General features: G+C 42.0%; 1 pseudogene; it reads left to right on the top strand.

Annotated features, from left to right (window-relative positions):
- Window positions 1-27244, top strand: part of LOC145798278 (putative glutathione S-transferase parC) — a 33586-nt pseudogene extending 6342 nt beyond the window's left edge.

Raw genomic sequence — 27244 nt, 5'->3', positions numbered from 1 at the left:
TCATTCCAACAGATGGATTATATTTAGTTTTCTTTCTATAATTGTTATAATTTGAAATGTCAATTTTTTTGGAAATCCAATGTTTTTGTACGTAATATTTAATTTAGATGGATTAGACTTGGTTAGTATGGATTTATATGATATTTGGAATATGATGTTACAAGTTAAAGTTTTTGGATAGTTGATAATGAAATGAGTATTATTGATAATGGATTTAGATGATAATTGATAGATGTATTATTCTATATATGTACAGGTTATAAGTTGCATTAATAATGGAATGTATATAATTTAGAAATTAATGAAAAGTATTCAATTTATGCATTTTAAAAAAATTAATAAATAGAGCTTTTGGCGACTAAATATTTAGTAGCCAAAAAATAAGAAGGGAAATTGTTGACGACTAAATAGTTAGTAGTAAAAAAAAATGAAAGTTTTTGGTGACTAAAAAATTAGTAGGCGAAAAGGAGCATTATAATTTTAACGACTAAAATGTTGGTAGCCAAAAAAGATTGTGACGTTTTTAGCGACTAAATATTTTAGTTGCTAAAAAAAGTACATTTATTGGAAATTTTGGGCGACTAAATTTTTAGTCACCAATTGTAGACTTTTGGCGGCCAAAAAAAAATTGGTCGCCAATACCTTTCCTTTTGGTTGCTAATTTCTTAGTCACCAATTTAGGACTTTCGGCGACCTAATATTTTTTAGTCGCCAATACCTTCCTCGACAATCTTCTCACTTCCAAGCTGCCGACAAAACTATTTAGTCAGGAAACCTTTTTGGCGACTAAAATTTGACTTTTGGCGACTAAAAATTTGGTCACCAAAAGTGCAATTTCTTGTAGTGACCTCTCCTACTATACAAAGTTGAAAAGGGATGTTTCACTAATTTTTCCAAATATTAAATGATTCAAATAAATAAATGAAATTTAAAATAGGTCCAAAAATAGATCAAACTGACCTTTTAATCCAAACAGGCACACAATATAAATTTTTGTTAGTATCACAATATAATTTTCCCTGCCATCCTTTGAAAGATACTAGAAAGGGATTTACCCACTAACTAACTTTGAACTCCCAATGTGCAGGGATGATTTCTGCACTATGAAAAAGGGTTGAACTTTGTGGATGAACAACGTGATCTAAGAATTAAAGATCTGCACAAAGTAACAAATGGTGAGGCAGCCCCGACCGGGGTTTGGTTGGAAACCCCTCCGATGGTAAAGTCAGGGACTCAGGGAGATCAACAAGAACGAATACGAAGAGTGTATATATGTTAAGTGTGTGGATTTCGAATCCCTTGAGGGTAATAGTGCTCGCCTTTTATAGGATAAGACTGCTTGTGCTCCAAGACCTTCTCTTTCCGCCATCTGTCCAATGTGTCTTATTCGTGGTCGTCTCCTATTGGAAGAGGACGGCCACTCCACCTGACACTCGGGTACAGGTCTGTTTTGTTTGTCTCATTAGCGGTCATTTCTTATTGGAGGAGGACAACACTCACCTGACACTCAGATGCAAGTCTGTCACGTGTGCGCCTTGTCCCTCTATACCTCCATGTCTCCACGTTCTGTTCACACAGTGGGAGAGGAGCAGAGTTGTTTGTCTCTTGTGGGCCCAAGAAAGATCTTCAGTGAATTGGCTTTCTTTAAGTTGGTCTACTCCAGAATGGTTGTCTAACCAGGAGGATCAACATGTTGCTCAGCCCACTTCGGAGTGGTTGTCTATCCATCCAGGAGGTTCAACATGTTACTCAACCTACTCCGGTGTGGTTGGCTGCCCATCCAGGAGGTCCACCATGTTGCTTGGCCCACTTTGGAGTGACATTCGTACATTGGGCCGAGCTCCTATGATTGTCTTGCTTCAGAGCAAGTGTTGGCCATAGGACCGAGGTCCAACCTAGCTCGACCTCGGAGTGAGCATCGTATTGAGCCTAGCACCAAGACTTGATTAATTTTTACCCACTATATTTGTCCCTTGGCTTGCGCTTACATTTGGCAAAGCAGAAACCAATTTTGTCACAAACTTCGAAGTTTGGTTGATCACAACTTAATTTGAGCTTCGTGAGTTGGATTGAAAATTATTGTTCGGCCCAATGTTTGCGTTTGCCAATATTTCGTAGCTCGGTTGTGCCCCTAAACTAAATGTGAATCTTCACTAGCCTCGTAATTGTCTAGCATGGTGCTCTTTCAGTCGGCTGAGCGTCGTTGCTTGACTTAAAAATATATATACACAATTTTTTTGTTTTTTTGTTTTTTTTTTTGGAAATATATATACACACATTTTTTTTTTGGTATATATATTTCTAATGCTGAACAATTGGACCGAGCAATACAACGTGCTTCAAAACAGTCCAAGCATGCCTTATCATAGCCAATTTCTAACTTGTTTTGACAATGTTGATGGGTAATGCTTTGTGGGCCCTACCTTGATTGCCATGCATGGTAATAGCATACAAAAATTACTTGCTGGGTATTTGTTGGCTACAAAATTGGTATTCCACTTATTCAAATCTTGTAAGTTTGCCATGGAAGTGTTTGGTGGGCCAATTGTTTGACTTTTTGTTCATAGTCACAGGATAAATACTCCCTTGCTTAACTTCCACATGCATTATCTAAGCAAATTTATTGGCGGGCTGAACGTGCAAAAATTGTATAATATGCTCCGAGCAAATGTGCCTTCCAACAAAAATAAATAGTGGAAAACTCTAATTGCTCGGTCCCATTTAGAAAATCAACGTGATGTTCTCAGTGCTTGGTCGGCCAAGTCCTACCCATGCACTATCTTGCTTGGACATAATTAGCAAATAAACTTTTCGGCTCACTTCTTCATGCATTGGTTAGTCATGTCTTTGATTGCTGCTCGGTCGAAAATACTTTGGCTGGTTCGCTTGTGAGTGTTGTAGCTCAGTCGGACTTGCGTCTTCTTCGGCCTGACGCAGCTTTTTCGATTCATTTTAGTCCATAGATTCTGCTCACACCCAGCTTGGCTTACCTCATGCATGTTACAACTTGGTCGGTTATCGTCGCTGCTTAGTCGACCCTTTTCCGACACTTGATGGGCCGAACAACTCTTATTTAATTTACGCACGACACTTAACTAGCTTGATCTTTTTATTTGGGTCTTCGAGTTCTTGTTCTGCGTCACTCGGCTAACTCAAGTTCTGCTCGGTTTATTTTTATTTGGTTATCTTTGCTGTCATTCAGTCATCACAGAATGCAACTTCCGTTTCTAGTTCGAAATTGCCATGGCTTGTTTGGTCAACTGAGGTCGTGCGCGGTACAAGCTTGGTCCGTTGTACATATCGAAACGTAGGGCCAATTTACAAGTCCCTCACACTTTAGCCCGGCTGGACTGTTGCTCGGCTATGGGTTTGCCGTTGCTCGGCCTTAGAGGAATAACCTACCAAATTCGCCGCTCGGTCGCTAGCTTGATTCGTTGTCATCGACGAATGAGTTCGGTCAGTTATCGTTAATCCGTAGCTTGGTTCGCACCAGCTCTTTCACATTGCTCGGTTGTTGACTACTTGGGTTGGTTTGATGTCACCATTCCGATCAACTGAGTTGCCCAATCTAAGTTTCGGTCGACCCTTTCTTCGAGCCATTAGTTCGGTTTTCAATCTTTGCTTAGTGTTCTTTGTTGGGTCTGCTTCAACTTATTGGTACATGCATGGACCAACTCAGTGATCACTAGTTTGTGCTCAGTTTAGTCTTTTCAGTGCAGCGCTCGATTAGCCACCATCTTCGTTTTACCGTTGAATTTCAAGCTCGGCACTGGCGGACGTACATACTCCACTGTCGAGCTGCTACGTGTTTATGTCTTGTTAGTGGGTTGGGCTACTGACTTGACGTGAAGAAGACCCATCAATTTTTGAAAAATAAAATAAACCCATCTTGCCTCCGCTTTTTTACTTCAGAAAAACATAGGTCCCTTTTTGAGAACAAAGTACTCTGTTTTCTTTATCTTCACGTTTTCTTTCCTTGGAACTTTAAAACAATTTTAAATCTGAGAGCTTGACCTTGGAACTCTTTCTATAAATTCTAATTTCTTTCCAGAAAGTTGATAGCTTGCTCCAACGTTATGGTTTTCCCACTTTCTCTCTCTAGAATTTCAAGTCAGAGAGACCTATCTCCTCTTTATTTCATGTTGGTTGAGGCTTCGTAGACACCTTGAACAACACTTTTTTAATGGTGAAGGGGTGATCCTACCGCCGTCTCATCACCTATGGCCTGTCCATTTTGCCCCCGTTATCTTGCTTTGCTATTTCCAGTGTCATAAGCTCCGGATTTCTTATTTTTCCGACGGTATTGACGGCATTTTAGTGCCATTTCTTATGCCAGTGTTTCTTCTCTCGCAGTGTTCACCATTGTCACTTGTTGATTTGCCTTGCCAACACTGGTTTTGTAAGTCTTCAGGCCACTGTTATTTATTTATTTATTTATTTATTTATTTATTATTATTATTATTATTATTATTATTATTTTTACAACTCATAATTTTTCTCTTGGTTGCCACAGTGGGATTGCTTCATCAGAGACGCTCACCATCGAGTTTCACTTGATTTTGACACTGTAAGTCATACAACCTATGTATTTCCTTTCCACCTTCACCATTACTTTTTTGGTTAAGTGTAACATTAAGAGTTGTCTAGCATACGGTTGCTCGGTCGGCCATTGTACCTCCAACCTTGCAAGTCATCCTTAGTGTAGCTATTTGGTGGAACGTCGCACCTCCCATGGGTAAGTTTCAGAACTTAGTGGACACCTCGGCGGGAATGGATGAGTTCCCCCGAAGATATAACATTCCCAATGATATCACGTTGACATGGGCGGCGGTGGATGCTGATCGGTCGTGTACGAGCATCACAATGCCCTTCTCAATTGCCTCCATCGTAGAGGGGGTTGTTAGGTTTCCGTTGAACCCTTTGTCGCGTCAATTCTTTTCTTATTTTGAACTTACACCAATGCAAATATCAATGAGCACATTTAGAGTGGTAAATGGTGTCTCGGTCTTGAACGACCTCTTAGACTTGGACTTGGGTATTTAGGATATCCTTCATTGCTACTCCTTGTGTCATAATAAAGGCGGTAAAACCTATTATGCCAAAGTTCGGTCGTTGGAGCTCCAACTCGTCACTGAACTTCCTGATAATGACAAACATTGCTCTGATTCCCTTAAAGTCGGAGGTAATTGGGAGTTTGCGGCCGAGGAGGTGGGCTGATCGAAGCGGGTTCTACGAGAGAACGGCCACCCAGGTCATTCCTTATTTTGGTTTCCTTTTGTCCATTCGCTTATTGCTTGTGATTTTTTTTTTTTAAGTGTTGTTTGTATTTGCAGGTTCAAAGAAGCTAAAAAGGAGGCCAGAGAAAGAGCATCCAAGGGATATCAAAGTTGCACTAAGGTACGAAGATCGGTCGGCCCCGCGTTTGCTTGACTATGTACGAACTTACAGACATCTCATCTAACGAAAACTCAAAGTAAATGGCTTCTTGAGGGACTCACTTGAGATAGAAACCGAAGAGCAGGTTGGCCATACCACCGGAGCTTCCTCTACCGCTGTTGTTTGTTCATCAAGTGGATCACTCAATAGAGGCTACTCTCCGTCGCTAGCCTTAGCAAATGAAATGGCTTGTCGCCAAAAGCTCAATCTTGATGCCTTAGTCTTTGGATCTGATGATGAGGACATTCTAGCTACTTTGACGGTCGACACACGAGTTCCTTCTCCACCGATTAAGAGGGCTAAGGGTGGAACAAAGCATGTTGCTCCTCATCTTCCCGTTGCTACTCTTGCTCTTTCTGTTGATAGGGCCTCAAAGAGGAAGAGGTCCAAAGGTAAAGAAGTTTCTGGGGGTTCTAATGAGCAGGGCTCGGTTGAAGAATGTGTGCCTCCCTTGGAGCATAACGGCCGAGCAATCACTACATTGGACAGCACAACCTACTCAAGCGACTTGGCCTTTGACTTATCAAAGGAATTGCTACTACCTTTGGACATGGCGGAGCAAAACATTTCAAGCAACGTGTTGATCAAGGGTTTGGTGCAGATGCTAACCGCAGTAAGTCTTCTTCTATGTCTTTGTCATTTCCTTAAATTTGGTTGTTGAGAACATGACATTTTGGTTTGGTGCAGTGCATTCAGAAGATGTACATCATGGATGAAAGGCGACATCGTGAGGAGCAAGAGAGGGTTAAGACGATCAACATGTTGGCAGATGCTGATATGTCCTTAAAGGCGGCCAGAGAGGATCTAAAGGAGATAGAAGATGCAAAGAAGAAGGACGAGGCATTGATGTTCATATCCGAACGGAGGGCTGCAGATACAGATGCTACTTTAAAGTCTTTAAAGGCTAATTATCAAGGGATGGTGGACGAGGCCAAGCAGAAGGGCTATAACGAAGCTGAAAAGACCTATTTGGAGGAGATTTTGAAGCTGAGGGACAAGATCTTTACTAAGGGTTGGACTGGGGATCTGCGCACTACTAAGGTGGAAGAGGCTTCTCCTCTTTATGATATTGACAATATCCCAGTCCCTTCAAAGACCGCTGCAAGGGTTAGGAGGAGAAGGCCTCGAGGGGATGGAGCTACAGATGTTGATCTTTCTGACCTTTCTCCTTTCCTGCCGAGCTCTTCCTTAGTTAGGCAGACTGTCAATCCTACAGAGGAGGAGCATCACGAGGATAGACACTACGAGGAGGAGCAACGCGAGGAGTAAGTTGTTAGGTTGCCTCGAGTTTTTGCTTTTACTTCTGCTTTAGTAGTTCTTTTGTAATGAAGCTTGGAAGTTAATAAAGTATCTTCAACTTTTGCTTTAGTGCTCGGTTGGATAGGCTATGATATAAACCGAGCTTCCTTTTGTAATAAAGTACCTTCTAAATTTGCCAAGTGTTGAACTTGCAACTTGTAATTTTTTATTTGTCTTTGGAGTTCGGTCAGCTGGACCTCTTCTTTTGTAAGGCTGAACTCTTTTTGTAATTGAAGTTTCATTTCAATGCACTCGTTCTTACATTTTCGCAAGTGTTGAACTGCCTATCTTCAATTTTTGCTTGTATGTAATGTTTGCCCCCGGCCGAGTAGAGGCTCTGTGGCCCAGCAAGCCGTCTGTTCGATCTGATTAGGCTGTAATAACCCTCATTCTTGTCTTAGCCACGTTCATGTGCATTTGCATGATTTTGTCTTGTTAAGCTTGCATTTGTAGACTTTGACTTGTTTTGCCTAAGTAAAGGTCCCTGTCTTGTTTTATGCTTATGTGTTTTGTCTAAGTGTTATATGCATGCTTTGTTCCTTGCTTGCTGTCTCAAGCCTAGGTTATCTCAAGCCTAGGTCATCTCAAGCTTAGGTCATCCATCCTTGCTGTCTCAAGCCTAGGTCACACTTTTGAACCTCTCACACCTAGGCCGTTGAGTGCCAACACCTAGGACCATCCCGGAACCACCTTGGTTGACCTCCACCGTCACCTAGGCATATTGGCCGAGATGTGCATCACCTAGGCCGAGGTGTGTATCATTTAGGCGTCCTAGATCCTTGATCCTTGAACCTAGCAACCTTTTATTCCGGGGCGGGTATGACCTAGGTCGAGGAGTGGCACACCTAGGTCAAGTGTTATCCTTCCTAGCCGAGATCATTGGAACCTTTTTGTTCGAAGCCTATTTCTTGATCTGAGATCCTTGACTTGTCAGAACGCCCTTGTCACCTTACTTGTAGTACACACTTTGTCACACTCTTGTCTTTTCATTCTGGCACCTTTTTGAGGAGATCCAATCCGGCGATGCCACGTGTCCCAGTAGAGGGTTAAGTCAAATTGTAGCTGAGAAACCCATCTCACTTTCCATATCCTAGCCTTGTAGAGAGAGAAGCTCTAGGAAGAAGAGGAAGAAGTTCTTAGAGAGAGAGAACTAGATTTCCAAGCTTGATCTACACACCTTGAACCGTTAGATCCATGTTTTGAGGTTAGATTCTTGATTCACTCTCATTGTTATTTATGTTGATCACATTGCATGATCTAGCATGATTCATGAGCCATGCATTGATTTAAAGTTTAGTTTTAGAAAAAGAAAATGATGTTCTTGTGTTCTTGAAAGAAAACCATGTTTTGATTCGAAAGTTTATACCAAGTCCTATGTTTTTGTGTTTGTTTTCATGAAATCTTCAAGTATGGGTACCCAGGTCCATGTTTTTGAACTCATAACATGAAATCTCATATTTTGAATAAGAAGTTATGATTTTGGCATTCATGTTCATCATGTTCATGTTCTTTAAGGGGAAAAACACAGATATCCAAACTTCATTTGCCTAAGTGTGGTCACTGAGACCCACTTTGTCACGACCCAAACCCATTCCTATAGGTTTATCACCGTAACCGGCCAGTAATCCGAGATTACTGAAGGCCTGCTTAACAGTAAGATAGCAATACAGAGTACACAGGCTGGCAGAAGCCAAAACCGTAATTAAAAGATGTCCAATGAGCTGTGACAGTCTGTATGCAAAAAGACTTTTTTAAAACATATTCACATTCAAAACAAAATAGTATTATACATATACAAACATTCGGGTTAGGGACCAAGTCCCTACCATAACAGTGCAGTACAAGTCTATACAGTCTATAGAAAACATATACAGAAAGGGGGAAATCTAAAACACCCCGAAGCAGCCTTAGCTTGATAGCACTTGGAACCTCAAGGTGAGGCACGATGGTTGGCTTGACAAAACAAGACCTAATTCGACGCTCCTAACTCCGATCCGGTGCCTGAACACCTACATATATATATAAACAGTAAGCTAAAGCCCAGTGAATAACATATGCGTAAAGAGGTTAAGAATGAATGTCCTTTCAGTATTTAAAACAGTCATTTGAACGGTATATCAGTTATTCGATCATAGTAGTCATAAGTGGTACATCCAATAGCAAACAGTGCAGTAGGTCTTAACAGACCGAACAGTCAATTGATGGCCATCATATCAGTAAACAGTAGTGGTTCCAAACATGGGAACTGACAGAGATCTCTGTAACAATAGCAGTAGCAGTTCAGTAACAGTAAATTGCTATGGATGTCACGAATACAGTTCACAAATAGGACAAACATTCATTCAATAAACAGTGTCATTTCATAAAGCAGTACAGTCATTTGTTCAGAAAATAATCTCAATTGAACATATCTTTACAACGTAGTTACTCACAGAGTTCTGGGCTACAGATAAGCTAGTACGCGTCCTCGGATGCCAACTCTACACAATTACAGAATGAACACACACTAAGCTACACAGTTAGGAAATAATAACTTAATCCCTAATTTGACTCTGTGTGGTTCTACATCAATATCCTCAGTAAGATGCCTTAAACTAGGCCTAGGAATGCCTAGGATGGAATGAGGATGCAAAGATGCACTTGTAAACACTTTTCAGAATTTTTCAGAAAACATGGGTCTCGCTCGAGCGTGGCTTTCTACGCTCGAGTGGGCATGCAGACAAAGGAGCTCCGCTCGAGTGTGACTTCCGTCGCTCGAGCGGACTGTAAGCTACAGTAAAAATACTGGATGCACAAAAGTCACGCTCGACGGGCGCTCGATCTACGCTCGAGCGTGAGACACAAGTCCTCGCTCGAGCGGACTGTAAACACATGCAAAGTACTGGATACACGCATTTCACGCTCGAGCGGACTGTATGATCTCAGTGTACGCTCGAGCGTGGAGTTCCTCGCTCGAGCGTGAGTCCAAAATTTGAAATTTCCAGATTTGAACCTCAAGCTCAAAACTCAACTTTAATGCATTAAAACTCAACCTCTTGGGCCCATTTTTTGGAAAAACACTTTAAACCCATAAGATAACATGTTTTGAAGATCAATTTGTAAAATCAAAACCCAAGGGGGAGTCAAACAAACACCATTTTCAAATAAAACATCAAGAACATGATGAACATGCAACTAAATCCATAGTGATATGTTCCCATTTCCACTCTGGTATCGGTAAGGGTTGCAGTAAACCTGCGGGTCGTTGATGTTCGACTTTAACTTGTTGGCAATGAAGACATTTCGACACAAAATCAGCAATCTCTTTCTTCATTCCCGACCACTAGAAATTCAGTTTCAAATCTTGGTACATTTTCGTATTTCTTGGATGAATAGACAGTTTTGAATTGTGGCCTTCTTGCAGAATTCTTCTTTTCAGTTCAGAATCACTCGGTACACATATCCTTTCCTAAAATTTCAGTACATTGTTTTCAAATTTGAAGCCCGGCCTCAGTTTAGACTCTCGTTCTTCGATGATCTTCTTCAAGAAGTCATCCTGTTGCTATTTCTCTTTGATCTCTTTGATAAGTGCCGGTTGAGCAGAAATAGCAGCTAAGGTTCCACATTGTTCACGCAAAACGACCTTAACTTTAATTTTTTTAAGGTCACATAGCAACTCTTTCTGTCCGGTGAGTAAACAGGCTAAATTTCCAATCGATTTTTGACTCAATGCATCGGCAACGGTATTAGCTTTCCCGGGATAGTACAAGATTTGCAAATCATAGTCTTTAATCAGTTCTAACCATCTCCGCTGTCTCATGTTCAGTTCTTTCTGTGTGAAGAAATACTTTAAACTCTTGTGGTCTGTGTATACCTCACATGTAGCCCCATAGAGGTAGTGACGCCAAATTTTCAGTGCAAACACCACTGCAGCAAGTTCCAAATCATGGGTCAGGTAGTTCTTTTCATGCAGTCTCAGTTGTCGGGAAGCATATGCAATAACTTTACCATTCTGCATTAAAACACATCCCAAACCCTTATGAGAAGCATCACTATATACAGTATAACCATCCGTACCTGAGGGTAAGGTGAGAATCGGTGCAGTCACTAGTCGGGTTTTCAACTCTTGAAAAGCTGATTCTCTCTGGTCGGTCCAGTCAAATGATATCCCCTTCTGAGTCAGCTGTGTCAGTGGTAGGGCAATTTTGGAGAAATCTTTGACAAACCTTCTGTAATACCCGGCTAAGCCTAGAAAACTTCGGATTTCGGTAACATTTGTCGGTCTAGGCCAGTTCACTACTACTTCAATCTTTTGTGGGTCAACTGTAATACCATGCTTACTGATCACATGCCCCAAAAACATCACACTGTCTAGCAAAAATTCGCATTTAGTTAGTTTTGCATAAAGTTTTTGTTCTCTTAGGGTCTGTAGGGCAATATTCAAATGACGTTCATGTTCTTCCGCGCTTTTGGAATAAATCAAAATGTCATCTATGAAAACAACTATAAATTCATCAAAGTATGGTTTGAAAATTCTGTTCATAAGATCCATAAATGCAGCAGGTGCATTGGTAACTTAGAAAGGCATAACTAAGAATTCATAATGTCCATATCTCGTTCGAAATTCAATCTTTTCCATGTCCCCTGTCTTGACTTTCAACTGGTGGTATCCAGATCTAAGGTCAATTTTGGAGAACACTTGGGCACCCTGTAACTGGTCAAATAAATCATCAATGCGAGGCAATGGATATTTATTTTTCACTGTTACCTTGTTCAATTCACGGTAGTCAATGCAGAGTCTCAGTGAGCCGTCTTTCTTTTTCACAAATAAGACTGGCGCGCCCTACGGTGAAGTACTGGGCCTGATGAACTTCTTATCTAACAGTTCTTGCAGCTGAACTTTCAACTCTTTCAATTCGGTAGATGCCATTCTGTACGGAGCTTTAGATACAGACTGCGTACCTGGAATCACATCAATGGTGAACTCAATCTCCCTATCAATCAAATTCCCTAGCAAATCATCTGGAAAAACATTCGGGAATTCTCTAACTATAGGAATATTGTCCACATTAGTTTTATCATCAGTAGGTACAGTTAGTACAGAACATAGATACCCTTTACACCCTTTTCTAATCAATTTAAAAGCTTTCATGGATGAAATCAGGTATGGGGGAGGTACTACTCCAACTCCGTTAACCACAAATTCTGGCAGTCCGGGTGGACGGAAAACAACTTGTTTTGTTACACAGTCTATGGTAGCATGATATTTTGTTAACCAGTCCATTCCCAATATCACATCAAAGTGATCAATATTCAGAGGCAATAAATCAATATACAGATGAACATCCCCAACAATAATTTCACATGCAGGGTACATATAAGCACAAGTCATGGATCCCCCAATAGGTGAAGATACAACTAACAGATAGTTCATGGGTTCCAATGGTCTATTCAATTTTCGCAAAAAAGCATGCGATACATATGAATGTGTAGACCCCGAATTAATCAAAACATATGCATTTTGAGCACAAATTGAGAGTATACCTGACACAACGGTCTCGGTATTCTGTACATCTCCCGGTATGAGTGCGAACACTCGGCCTTGCCTCATAGGCTTTTTTCCAGTCGCTTTGGGGTTGGGTTTCGGTGGAGCAGTTGATGCTGCGGCGCTTGGTGCAGCTTTACTATTGCCCTGAGGAGCAGAAAGGCAATATTTGACCATGTGGCCCACCTTGCCACACCTGTAACAAGCACCCGAGATTTTGTAACAAACCCCCTTATGTTTCTTACCACATTCAGAATAGGGCGGTATGGAACCACTTCCCTGACTGGAACTGGTTGTTGACCCTGTATTTTGCTTTTTATTCAATGGACTATTCCGGCCCTTCTTGAACTTGAAGCCTCGTCTCTTACTACGCCACTCGGTTTCTGGTGTTTCAGTCTATTTTAGTGCCTCGATGTTCAACTCAACCATGATTGCTCGGTCAAGAACATCTACATACTTCAGTAATTTCAGAACATTGATCCTGTCAAGTATTTCAACATTAAGGCCGCCTTCAAACTTCCTGGCCTTTTTGTAATAAGTATCAACCATGTGTGGTGCATATCTGGCGAGTTCAGTGAATTTAGATTCGTACTCTGCAACCAACATGGTGCCTTGTTTCAGTTGTTCAAATTCAGTCACCTTTCGGTCCCTGACACACTGTGGAAAGTATTTTTCAAAGAAGGCTCCCTTAAACTAAGCCCAATTCATGGCAGTATTGGTGTCACGGACTAGCATCCACCACCTTCTGGCCTCTTCTTGTAAAGTAAAAGTGGCCAATAGCACCTTGTGTGCCTCAGAACACGGAAACACTTCAAATAATTTTTCAGTTTCTAGCACCCACGCTTCGGCCTTTAGTGGTTCAAGGCCTCCCTGAAATGATGGCGGTTTCATCTTGCTAAACTTCTGTATCAGAGCTATTATGTCATCATTAACATTTTGTTCCGGCTGTACCGGAGGAGGTGGGGGCTGTTGGTTCTGTTGTTGCAGCCTTATGGCCTCAGTCAACATTTCCACTGTTCTTTCGAGCCTTGCCATTCTGGCCTTGGATGATTCAGATTCATCAATAGTTCTTGCGTTATCCATTTCACTATAGACAATTATGACAATTATGAACATAGACAGTTGCATACTTAACATATTAACACATTAGCACATATATTCATGTCATGGCCACACACACTTATCAACGCTCATGCAATGCCCTATTCACTTTTCTAGGACATCCTATAGCTCAATCGGACACATGTGTGCGGTATAACTCGTGGTTTAGTATCGCTCTGATACCACTCTGTCATGACCCAAACCCGCCCCTATGGGTTTAACACCATAACCAACCAGTAATCCGAGATTACCGAAGGCCTGCTTAACAGTAAGACAGTAATACAGAGTACAGGGGCTGGCGGATGCCAAAACAGTAATTAAAAGATGTCTAATGAGCTGTGATAATCTGTATGTAAAAACACTTTTTTAAAACATATTCACATTCAGAACAAAACATTGCTATACATATACAAACATTCGGGTTAGGGACCAAGTCCCTACCATAACAGTACAGTACAGGTCTATGCAGTCTATACAAAAAAGATACAGAAAGGGGGAAATCTAAAACACCCCGAAGCAGCCTTAGCTTGGCAGCACTTGGAACCTCAAGGTGAGGCACGATGGTTGGCTTGACAAAACAAGAGCTAATTCGACGCTCCTAACTTCGGTTTGGTGCTTGAACACCTACATATATATATATATATATATATATAAACAGTAAGCTAAAGCCTAGTGAATAACATATGCGTAAAGAGGTTAAGAATGAATATCCTTTCAGTATTTAAAACAGTCATTTGAATAGTATATCAGTTATTCGATCATAGTAGTCATAAGTGGTACATCCAATAGCAAACAGTACAGTAGGTCTTAACAGACCGAACAGTCAATTGATGGCCATCATATCAGCAAACAGTCATGGTTCCAAACATGGGAACCGACAGAGATCTCTGTAACAGTAGCAGTAACAGTAAATTGCTATGGATGCCACGAATACAGTTCACAAATAGGACAAGCATTCATTTAGTAAACAATGTCATTTCATAAAGCAATATAGTCATTTGTTTAGAAAATAATCTTAATTGAACATATCTTTATAACATAGTTACTCACAGAGTTTTGGACTACATATCAGTAAACAGTAGTGGTTCCAAACATGGGAACCGACAAAGATCTCTGTAACAGTAGCAGTAACAGTTCAGTAACAGTAAATTGCTATGGATGCCACGAATACAGTTCACAAATAGGACAAATATTCATTCAGTAAATAGTGTCATTTCATAAAGTAGTACAATCATTTGTTTAGAAAATAATCTCAATTGAACATATCTTTATAACATAGTTACTCACAGAGTTCTGGGGTACAGATAAGCTAGTACGCGTCCTCGAATGCCAACCCTACACAGTTACAGAACGAACACACACTAAACTACACAGTTGGGAAATAATAACTTAATCCCTAATTTGGTTCGGTGTGGTTCTACATCAATATCCTCATTAAGATGCCTTAAACTAGGCCTAGGAGTGCCTAGGATGGAATGAGGATGCAAAAATGCACTTGTAAACACTTTTCAGAATTTTTTAGAAAACAGGGGTCTCGCTCGAGCGTGGCTTTCTACGCTCGAGCGGACATGCAGACAAAGGAGCTCCGCTCGAGCGTGACTTCCGTCGCTTGACCAGACTGTAAGCTACAGTAAAAATACTGGATGCACAAAAATCACGCTCGACGGGCGCTCGATCCACACTCGAGTGTGAGACACAACTCCTCGTTCGAGCGTGAACTCTCTTGCTCGAGCAGACTGTAAACACATGCAAAGTACTAGATATATGCATTTCACGCTCGAGTGCTACTTTCTTCGCTCGAGCGGACTGTATGATCTCAGTGTACGCTCGAGCGTGGAGTTCCTCGCTCGAGCGTGAGTCCAAAATCTGGAATTTCCAGATTTGAACCTCAAGCTCAAAACTCAACTTTAATACATCAAAACTCAACCTCTTGGGCCCATTTTCTGGAAAAACACTTTAAACCCATAATATAACATGTTTTGAAGATCAATTTGTAAAATCAAAGCCCAAGGGTGAGTCAAATAAACACCATTTTCAAATAAAACATCAAGAACATGATGAACATGCAACATGCATGAATTTAATCAACTTCAAAGCTTCCAAAGCATGATCAAATGAGTTAATTCACTTCCAAACATGATGAATTCACGAACTATGACCCAAATATGGACATGTATGCAATAATTTCCATGAAAACAACTCTAAACTTCAAGAGATGCACATGCATGCATGATTCAAGCTTCAAATCAACAATCTAAACCAATTCTTGACTTTAATCTCTAAACTTCCATGAACCATGCAAAATACAACTTGATTTCACAATTAAAAGGATGAAATCCTTACCTAAGTTCCTCAATTACAAGTCTAGAGGCTCAATTATGCAATTAACCTTGAATATCTTTAAGTCTCCATGCTAAATGCCTAGATGAACTCAATTTCTCCTATCTCTCTCTCTCTCTAGTCGGTTGTGTATAAGGAAATGGCTGAGGAAGAGATATGAATTAAGTCTCAAAGTGTTATAGAGATAGGCCACTAAGTGGCAAAAGGGTAAATAAGTCTAACTTATGTGATTTAACACTATTTAATCCAATTTAATCATACCAAATCACATTTCAATTAAATATACCATAAAATCACATAAATTCCAATTAGCATAAAACACTAATCAATTTCAGATTCGGCTGCCGATAAGGCCTTGAATTTGCAATTTACAACATAACATATGAACAGATCATTTAACAGTCAAACAGATAGACATGCACTTAAACTAACACACTCAATCAATTAGCTCAGAATTTCAATCAATCAGTCAGTTAACATGCTTAATCATAGATTAGCACTAATCAGTGATGAGGGTTGTCACACACTCTTGCCTAGATCTCACACCTAGGCCAAGCATCGTATCTCACATTGGCTTACCTTGTATGATCACTTGCACCTTAGCCTATCTTGCAAACACACCTAGGCCGACCATGGTACACCTTTGTCGGCACCTTGTAACATCTCGGCAGGCAGCCGCACACCTAGGCCTAGGAGACCACACCTCGGCCAAGAGGTGTGGAACCTTGGCTAAGACCCCCTGAGTTCACCCAACTAGGCTATTTTTGCCTAGATCATCTCTGTGCATCTATTCCAAGACCTGGTTGGTACCCAGCATGTTTTCCCTAGAAGAAAAACAGTGTTTAACTCCCAGCACATGTTTTGTTTTGTCTTGACTTGGTTTTGAAAAGAAATGTCGGGATCTTTTCCCTCACGTAAAGCTTGTTTTGAAAGTGCATTTCATAACCATCTTTGAGCATTCCTTCTTGTCTTCTTGAAGTGCATTCAGTGGATTTTTATTATGTATTTGTAGGTCTTGGATCCTTGCCTTAATCCCTGCACCCGAAGAGCTAGGTGAGTGGTATTTTTAATAAAACTATGTTACAATGTTTTGATAAAAGCTTTGCTTTGTTTCGTTTTGGAAAAGTATTTCTTCAAGTATGAATGATTATCCACTAGTTTTTGTATCAAGTATTATGTTTGTTTTGATGACATTCTTGGAAGGTCCTTTCGTGCTAGGGGATGTTAAGCCTATGTAGCACCCTTGTTTGAGATATCTCTTTTGCCACTGACAGTCTTGTACGGGTGGGTTTGTCAAATCGATTTCGGGTTGGCCACCGACGGTCGTGAACGGGTGTGCTTCGATTCCGAGATGATTATTCCCTTGTTTTGCCACTAACAGTTTTTCGGGTGGGTTGTCTAACCGATTCCGGGTCGGCCACCAACGGTCGTGAACGGGTGTGCTTCGATTCCGAGACGGTTATTCCCTTGTTTTGTCTGGAATATCATCTCTTGGTATTATGTAGATGTTATTAAACATCCAAGAAGCTTTGAAAGAATTTGATTGATGAACTTCATTCATCCCATGTTTTGTTATAAGCTGTGATATGTACTGTTTTGATAAAGATCTCGGATATCATTTATTCAAACCTTTATTGCTTATATCATTTACTGAGTATCCAAGCTCACCCTCTCCTTTATATTTATGTAGGTGATGAGCAAGAAGGTGGTGCCGCCTAAGATGTTATTTGCAAGATGTTTTGGATTTATGTTTTGTTAGCATCTTGAAGATTATGCTTCTTAGCTTGTAGTTCATGTCTTTTGTATATTTCGGCTTGAGAAGCCTTTTGATCAAGATGTAATATTTAGTTTTAATTCATTTGTATACAAGATGTAAAACCATGTTAAGATGTATGACATTTCATTTGATCTATGCACAGCTCTTATGGACTACTTAGATTTAAATTTGCTTCCGCACATGTAAGCCCCATATGTATACTCTGATTGTGTGAATCTTTGTAAGTTGGCCTTTGGTAATCTCGGATTACTGGCTATCACGGCACCATTCTACTCGGGGTAGAATGGGGCCGTGACAGATTAGGCTTCGTGCCTTGGAAAAAATTGAGTGAGTTTTGATGCCCCCAGCCGAGCGTGAGCTCTGTGGCCTAGAAGGCTGTCTGTTCGGTCAGACCATGCTTCATGCTTTGGGAGAGAAAAAATTGTGAAAGTTTTGGCCACCTAACTTGGTCAAGTTTTGGCATGGTTTAACCCATCGTAGTGTAATTCGGCCATACTTCGAGCGCGAATTGTGAATATAGACCGTGCTCCAAGTAATGATATTTGGCACAAATTCCACCAAGTTATACTACTTGGCACCCTGCTCCAACCAAAGGGTCGAGCATCTGGGATTGGCTTGAGTTAAGACCCATGGCCAATTTGCTCCACCGAGCATAAATGTACAACACAAGTAAATAAAGAAAATTTTAAAACTAATTTCCATTCATTGATACTTAGAACTTTTGATCACATCAAGGCATGTTCTAAGAAATATATATTACTGAAAATACTTTATTCTAAGAATCACATCACTGGAAGTATTTCTTGAGGTTGGCAATGTTCCATGGTCTAGGGATTGTCTTCCCTGCTAAATCGGCTAGATAGTACGCGCCATTGCCAAGTGCTGAAGTAACCTTGTAGGGCCCCTCCCAGTTAGCACCGAGTTTCCCTTCTCCAGGAACTTTCTTGTGATCCATCACCTTCCTGAGTACCAAGTCACCTGGTAGGAATTGCCTTGGACGCACATTCTTATTGAAGCTTTTAGTGAGCTGCTGCTGGTAAGCCACTAATCGAATGAGGGCAGCTTCCCTACGCTCTTCGGCCATGTCCAGAGCTTGGGCGATGGCTTCATCATTGTCTGTTGGCTCAAAGATCTCAGAACGGATGGTAGGAAAGCCAACCTCCAAAGGGATGACTGCTTTTATAGGTAAGAGAGTAAGGTGTCTCACCGGTCGACCGGCGATGAGTAGTTTGGTAGGCCCAGAGGACATTCGGTATCTCTTCCACCCATTTGCTCTTGGCTTTTTCAAGACGCTTTTTTATCCTATCAATGATTGTCTTATTGGACTCCTCAGCTTGGCCATTGCCCTGTGGGTAGGCCGGAGTGGAGTTTTGGAACTCTATCTTCAAGTCAGTGCAAAATCTCCTGAAGATTTGGCCATTAAATTGTGTGCCATTAGTAGAGAGAAGAACTTTGGGAATGCCAAATCGAGTCACAACATTGGGCCAAACAAACCTCTTAGTGTCTGCTTCTTTGATCTTGCACAAGGCCTCTATCTCCATCCACTTAGTGAAGTAGTTAGTTGCGACGATGAAGAACCTTTTATTCCCAGTTCCCCTAGCTAATGGTCCAACAATATCTAAGCCCCATTGATCGAATGACCAAGGACTAGTGAGGGAGGTTAGAGCTTTGGCCGGCTGGTGAATGAGAGGAGCAAACTTTTGGCACTTGTCGCACTTGCGGACATACTGTTGGGCCTCCTTTTGCATGCGTGACCACCAATACCCGTGTGTTAGGGCTCGGTGTGCCAAAGACCGACCACCAGTGTGACTTCCACAGATTCCATCATGGATCTCATAAAGCACATCTTCCACCAGACTTGGATGAACACAGAGTAGATAAGGGCCCATGTAGGACTTCTTATAAAGCTTACCAGATAGGGAGACCCAAAACCGAGCAGCTCTATGCCTTGTCTTGTGCGCTTCTTTTTTGTCCTCAGGAAGGGTGCCTTTTTTCGAGAAGGCCAAGAATGGGTCCATCCAACTTAGGCCCAAGTCAGTGTAGAGGACCATTTCGACTAGTTGAATACTTGGTTGGGGGTACATATTTCACTCATATTTTGTGGCCATCTCTGGAGTTGACCGAGGAACCCAAGCAAGCTAAAGCATCAATGTGACCATTTCCCTCTCAGCCAATCTTCTCGACTCTGATGGCTTGAAACTTTCTGATCAAATTTTTGGCCTGTTCTGCATAAGTGGCCATCCGCTCATCGCGAGCCTCGTAAACTCCAGAGAGTTGGTTGACCACTAATTGGGAATCATTAAAGACGAGTAGCTCCTCTGCGTTGAAGTGTTCGACACTTCGCAGGCCGGCTAGTAGAGCTTCATACTCTGCTTCATTATTAGAAGCTTTCTAGCCCGATTGGATGGCCTTCTCCCACATGAATCGTTCAGGAGAAATAAGGCCAACTCCTGTCCCTGAGCCTTTTTGGTTAGAAGAACCGTCCACAAACAGCTTCCATACGTCTTCGACAAAAAGTTTTCATGCTTCGGCTGGGGATTACCCTTTATGCTGGGAAGTCATAGTGACCAAAGCCGAGCTCCCTTCAGAGGGGATAGCTAGTCCTGAGGTGAATTCTGTAACAAATTCTACCAGGACTTGAGCTTTGATGGCTATTCGAGGTTGGAACTTGATGTCAAACTCTCCAAGCTCCACCGTCCACTTTGTTGTTCGGCCTGAGAAATCTACTCGATTGAACACTGACTTGAGGGGGAATTCAGTGAGGACGTTGATGGTATGTCCTTGAAAGTAGTGAACAAGCTTCCTAGAGGCAATTAATAGGGCATATGCCAATTTCTCCAATGGCAAGTATCTAGTTTTGGCATCTAAGAGGGTCTTGCTAACATAATACACTAGTTTTTGCTCCTTTCCATCCTCTTTAACTAGCACTGCACTAACAGTATGATTAGAAACAGCCAAGTAAAGGAAAAGCTCTTCGTTGGCGACAGGTGTAGATAGAAGGGAAGGAGAGGACAAATACTTCTTCAAATCTTCTAGTGTTTCGGAGCACTAACTTTCTCCATTCAAAACTGGTTTTCTTCCTTAGAAGTTGGAAGAAGGGCTTCATCCGATCAGAGGACCAACTGATGAAACGGTTAAGTGATGCAGCCATGCCAGCAAGTTTCTAGAGTTCCTTAGCCTTTGTAGGCGTTTTGAGGTCTTGGAGGGCTTTGATTTGGTCGGGGTTGGCTTCAATGCCCCGCCTAGTCACCATATACCCCAAGAACTTTCCTGATCCTACTCCAAAGGCACATTTTGAGGCATTCAGTCGAAGCTTGTGAGTCTTTAGAATTCCAAACACTTGCTCAAGGTCCCTTAGATGGTGCTCGGCCAACTTACTTTTGACGACCATGTCATCAATGTATGCTTCCATGGTTTTACCGAGCTGGTCCTTGAACATTTTGGTGACCATTCGCTGGTAGGTCGCACCAGCGTTCGTCAAGACGAAGGGCATCACTTTGTAATTGTAAGTGCCTCTAGGGTTGATGAAATCCGTTTTCTCCTGGTCAAGACCAAACATGGGGATCTGGTGGTAGCCACTGTAGGCATCTAGAAAGCTCATGCGCTCATGTCCAGCCGTTGGGTCAACAAGTTAATCTATTCATGGAAAGGGGAAGCTATCCTTGAGGCAAGCTTTGTTAAGGCTAGTGAAATCAATGCAGACTCTCGATTTGCCATTCTTCTTTTTCACCACGACGATGTTGGACAACCACTTTGGGTACTGCACTTCTCGAATGACTCCAATAGCTAAAAGTTTGTCCATCTCTTCGATCACTACATCGGTGTGTTACGCGGATGACTGTCTACTCTTCTGAACTACTGGCCACACTCCTAATTGGACGTTGAGTTGATGATAGGCATAATTGGGGTCCAACCCAAGAGTGTCATAGGCCGACCGGGTGAACACTTCGATGTTTTTACGGAGTAGAGCCAGTAATTGCTTTTTCTCTCCAACAGTAAGGGAAGTGCCGAGCAGGAAGAACTTGTCTGGGTTTCTTTCTTCTACCAAGACCGTCTCTAGGTCTTCTACCATCTTCTCAGTTGGCACTCCGCCGACGTCTTCCAAAATTGGCTGGTCAGGTACTTCCACCATCTGCAATTGGTCGCAGACTTGTTTGGTTTTCATGGCAGCAATGAAACAGTGTTTGGCTGCCACTTGGTCTCCGCAAATTTCCTCTACTCCATACTTGGCTGGAAAGCGAACGAGTTGGTGATAGGTGGAAGGGACCGCCTCCATCTGTTGAATCCAAGGTCGACCAAGGATGGCGTTGTAGGGAGATGGGGTGTTTACTACCAAGAAGTCAACAGAGACCATCTTGGACTTAGTTATGACAGACAGAGTTATTTGGCCGAGCAGCTATTCTGTTTGCGAGTTGAAGCCAACTAAAGAGGAGGTGGCAGGTGGCAGGTGCTGCTCACTGAGGCCAAGCTTCTTGAAAAACACATAATACATGATGTCTGTGGCACTCCCTTGGTCAATCAAGACTCGCTTCACATTGAACTTGTTGGCCACACCAACTGTAACGACGAGGGCATTGGTATGGGGGTACGTTAAACCGAGAAGGTCTAGCTTCTGTCTTGGACTTTTTGGGAGGAGGTCCTACTGACATTACCTGTTGAATGTGGGTGGCTCGTTGGATTTCTCCTCGAATGGTGTTTTCTCTTTCGGGGTCAGTCGTTCCATGGATAACGTTGATGACCAACCTCGGGGCATGGTTCTTTTCAGGAGGGGCTTGGTCTAGTCCTTGCTTTTTCCTCATCTTATCAACGTCTATCTATTGTTGGAGGTGTCCCGTCATAACTAAGTCCTCCAAGTGTTGTTTGAGAGCTTTGCAATTTTGCGTCTTGTGTCCCTTCTCTCGATGATAGGTGCAACACAGTATCTGATTGCGCCGAGCAGGGTCAGACAAAGAAGGCTTCCCCTTTAAGTTTCTCGACGAGCCTGTATATTGGCTCCTTGAAGACGGTAGTGATGCCTTTATAAGACTTGGCCCTTTCCTCTTCGTTTTCCGCTGTGGAGCGATTCTTTTGGCCATAGTTCTTTCGCTGCTCATCCCTCCCTGGCTGCTCAGTCCTAGGTGGTCGAGGCGGTCTAACTTCTTCAGCAACCGCAACATGTACTGAAGCAGCGTCATCTTCCACACGAGCTTGTTGCTCTATTCGAGCCCTCAAATCCTTTATAGTGGGGGTATGTCGTTTCGTCAACGACTGCCTTAGCTTGTGCGAAGGAGGTAGGCCTTGCTTGAAGTATAGCACGGCCAATTGTTCACTGCAAACATTTTCCTCCAAGTCACCATATTCCTCCCAATACCGTTGCGCGTACTGGCGTAGGGTCTCTTTCCTGTCCTTTTGGATATTGAACAAGGTATCTAACTGCTTCAGGACTCTGTTGTTGGAGACAAATCAGGCTAAGAACGCCTCAGAGAGCTGCGTCCAGTCATAAATCGAACCACTAGGGAGTTTGTCAAACCATCGAAGGCCAAGTTCTCCTAGGCTAGAAGGGAAGACTTTACATATGAGCATGTCGTTGCGGTTCTAGAGGGACATCATCTGGCGGTAATGGCTAATGTGAGTCAGAGGGTCCGTCTTCCCATCATAGAGAATGAATTTCAGTGGGCTATACTTCCGTGGAGGTTCTACAGCTTCTATCTCTAGGGAGAAGGGGGTGGACACCAACCGGCCTAGAGCGCGACGCTCTTGTTGGTGTATGGATCGGTCCCGCTGGTCCCTTTCCCTATTAAGCCGGCGTTCCTCCTCCCCATCTCATCGACGTTCTCCTTCCCTGCATAGCCGTCGTGCCTCTCCTATGTTATCGTTCAACCAACTTCTTAAGTCGTGCGGCCGCTCATCGCGGCGACAATGAAAGGTTTCAGATAGGCGGCTGACAGTCCTCTACCTTTTATGAGAATCTTCTCATGGGTTATTTTTTTCGAGGTTATCCGTCTTATTGCTGGCCCCTTCACTACATACCGGAATTAGCCGGCTATGCTCTCTACCAGTAGGGCCACGACTGCAGTGCTCTTTATGAGGCCGGGGGGGGGGGGGAGGAGGGGTACGTCTCCTTTGCGATGGTCCACCAACGGATCTTCTTGGCTCCACTGGGGTCGCCATGAACATCATCAATTGGGTGCGAAGCTCAGTGACCTCTAAACCCATTGAGTCGATGATACGGTCGCGGTGGTCTTTCTCAACAAAAAGACGTTGAGACGTCTCAACGGCAATGACACGGCGTCGCTCCGCCACGTTGGGTGTTTGATCGTCGTGGTCCATAAGGTCATCGTGCGCTGGAGGGAATGGCAGACCCTTATCTTTGGTTCTCTCCGTCATTGGAGTCTTTTCTGCTTGCCCAGAGTAGGGTGTATTTTCGATTCCCATCGCCGGAGTTCGTCACGAAGCAAGCAGTGGTTTTCCCATAGACGACACCAATTGTGCGGGGGTGATTTCCGCACTATGAAGAAGGATTGAACTTCATGGATGAACAGCGTGATCTAGGAATTGAAGATCTGCACAAAGTAACAAACGGTGAGGCTGCCCGACCGGGGTTTGGTTGGAAACCCCTCCGATGGTAAAGTCAGGGACTCAGGGAGATCAAGAAGAACGAATACGAAGAGTGTGTATATGTTAAATGTGTAGATTTTGAATCCCTTGATGGTGAATAGTGCTCACTTTTTATAGGAAAATATTGCTTGCCCTCCAAGACCTTCTGTTTCCGCTATCTGTCCAATGTGTCTTATTTGTGGTCGTCTCCCATTGGAGGAGGACGGCCACTTCGCCTGACACTCGGGTGCAGCTCTGTTTTGTTTGTCTCATTAGCGGTCATTTCTTATTGGAGGAGGACACCACTCACCTGACACTCAGATGCAGGTCTGTCATGCGTGCGCCTTGTTCCTTTGCACCTCCATGTCTCCACGTTCTGTTCACACAGTAGGAGAGGAGCAGAGTTGTTTGTCTCTTGTGGGCCCAAAAAAGATCTTCAGTGAATTGGCCTTTTTTAAGTTGGTCTACTCCAGAATGGTTGTCTAACCAAGAGGTTCAACATGTTGCTCAGCCCACTTCGGAGTGGTTGTCTGTCCATCCAGGAGGTTCAACATGTTACTCAACCTACTTCGGAGTGGTTGGCTGCCCATCCAGGAAGTCCACTATGTTGCTCAGCCCACTTTGGAGTGACATTTGCACATTGGGCCGAGCTCCTATGATTGTCTTGCTTCGGAGCAAGTGTTGGCCATAGGGCCGAGGTCCAACCTAGCTCAACCTCGGAGTGAGCATCGCATTAGGCCTAGCACCAAGACTTGATTATTTTTACCCACTTCACCCAGAAAAAGTTTTCCCTATAAATTGTCTCTCAAACTTACTCTTACTCTCTTTGGCATAAAAACAAACACCTGAAAGACAATTCGCTTAGCACAATTTCCTTCTCTGTTATTCATTCAATCTTTGATGTTCACACTGACTTGTGAGACATCATCATCCTCAATAATAAGTTATTTTAATAGATTTTTGGTTTGTAGTTGATGGATGCTAATAAGAGATATCATTATGTATAGATTTGTTTGTATATCTTCGTCATCATCAGTACATTAATGCATATAGTAATATGGCATGAAATTATTTAATTTTTTATCCTCTGTCCTAATGTATTCTTGTGTTTTAAAAATTCTATTATATCTTATAAGAATAGTGATACTTTAGCTCAAAAGAAAGACCTATTTTTTTCCAATAATGTGCCGTTATTAGAATATCTTCATATTTTCTCTAATTATCAACCAATAAAAAATAAACTTCTATATGATTTTTCATCTTACAATTGAGATTGCATCAGGGACGGGACAAAGGAGTTAATAATTATTGGCCTCAAGGTCCTTTGTCCCCAAAATCTTCTATACTCAAAATATTCACAAACATTGAATTATACATTGAGATTTTCGTGTCTAGAAATTTTTATATACCCATGTGAGTATTTAGGTACAAAGAGATCTCTTGAAAACATAAGATGCTTGGCTGAAATATTATGCCTTCTTACCCACAATTACATATGGTACATTGGCCTTGTTTGGGAAGTGGCTATTTTTTGGACTTTTTGACTATTTTAGTTTGTGTGTTTGGAAAGATGGGTTGAATTTTTTTTGAATGGTTGTATTGGAAAAACTAGGATTTCATTTGAAATTACCAAACTGCCGCTACATGTGTCCATGTACTGTTCCAACAGGAAAATGAATGTGTGCTGACGGAGAGAGATCCGCTGATCGCGTGGTCTGGAAAGGAGAGCTCTACCGGAGAGGGATCTGTGACAGAGAGTCTTCTTTCTGCAATTGGTAAGTGAAAGATGTGAGATAAGAGAGATGATGGAAGATGGGTTGGAGAGTTATGATAGTTGGGTTGAAGAGTTATGACAAGTTCAAACATTTAAAGGTTAGTGCAACCCAGTTGTACACAACCTCAGTAACGGGAGGCTTTTTGGCTATTTTCAAAAAAGAGGCTACAATAGCCTACTGCACCGCTTCCCAAACAAAGCCATTGTACAGATATATAGTCTTGTGAGGCCACTATTTTTATCCACAGGTAAAGCCAAAGAAGAAGCAAAGAATGACCTTGTAGGGTGCTTTAAGGTGTTGGGAGGAGAGCTTGGTGACAAGCCTTACTTTGGGGGTGAGATATTTGGGATTGTGGATGTAGCACTGAACCAATTCTATAGCTTCTTCTATACATTTGAGCAGAATGGCAATTTCGGCATGGTGGCAGAGTGCCCTAAACTTGTTCGGGCGCATAGGTGCTTGAAAAAGGACAGTTTGTCAAAGGCTCTTCCTTCCTGACCAGTACAAGGTCTATGACTTCTTGTTGGAGATCATGAAGAAGCTTCAGGCTAAGTAAATCACCATAAGATTGTTTGATTGAAGTCTTGTGACATGTTGTTTCATTAGTTCTCTTTTTGTCTCTTTATCTCTAGAGAGGACATCCTAGCGGGGGTGTATACATGATTCCTTTTAAAAGTTGAGCCAATCCAAAGAAAGTCGTATAGCAAATTTCATTGGAGAAAGTCATACAGCAAATTCCTTTTGTTTTAATGATTTTTTTTATTTGTAATTAATGAATATAAATAAGAGATATCATTATATATAAACTTGTTTGTATAAATGAGATTTTCTATTCCCAAACTTTTTTCGTCCGCTCCAATGTGTTATGTTTTGTTCTTTGTGTTCTAAAATTTCTATTATATCTTGCAATTGAAATTGCGTTTAAAGGACAAAGGAGTATTAATAATTATTGGTCGGCCATATGGTCTTTTGTCTCTAAACTCTTAATGTACCCAAAATATTTACAATCATTGAATTAAACTTGAGATCCTTTTGTCTAGAAATAAGCTGCTTGGCTGTAATTTTGGGCCTTCTTACCCGCAATTACATGTGGTATATTGTACAGAATGACCTCATAGGCGAAGCCAAAGAAGTAGTGAAGAATGACCTCATAGAGTGCTTAAAGGTGTTGGGAGGAGAGCTTGGAGACAAGCCTTGCTACGGAGGTGAGACGTTTAGGATTGTGGATGTGGTACTGATCCCATACTATAGCTTTTTCTATACATATGAGCAGATTGGCAATTTCAGCATGGTGGTAAACTTGTTGCTTGGGCTCATAGGTGCATGGAAAGGGAGAGTGTGTCAAAGACTCTTCCTGACCAACACAAGGTCTATGACTTCTTGTTGGAGCACATAAAGAAGCTCCAGTCTATGTAA

This window comes from Camellia sinensis, chromosome 8 (genome assembly GCF_055761805.1).
Source record: "Camellia sinensis isolate YWXY chromosome 8, ASM5576180v1, whole genome shotgun sequence".
Lineage (NCBI taxonomy): Eukaryota > Viridiplantae > Streptophyta > Magnoliopsida > Ericales > Theaceae > Camellia > Camellia sinensis.
Note: the sequence above shows the minus strand (reverse complement) of the source record. Positions and strands in the feature narration are given on the sequence as shown.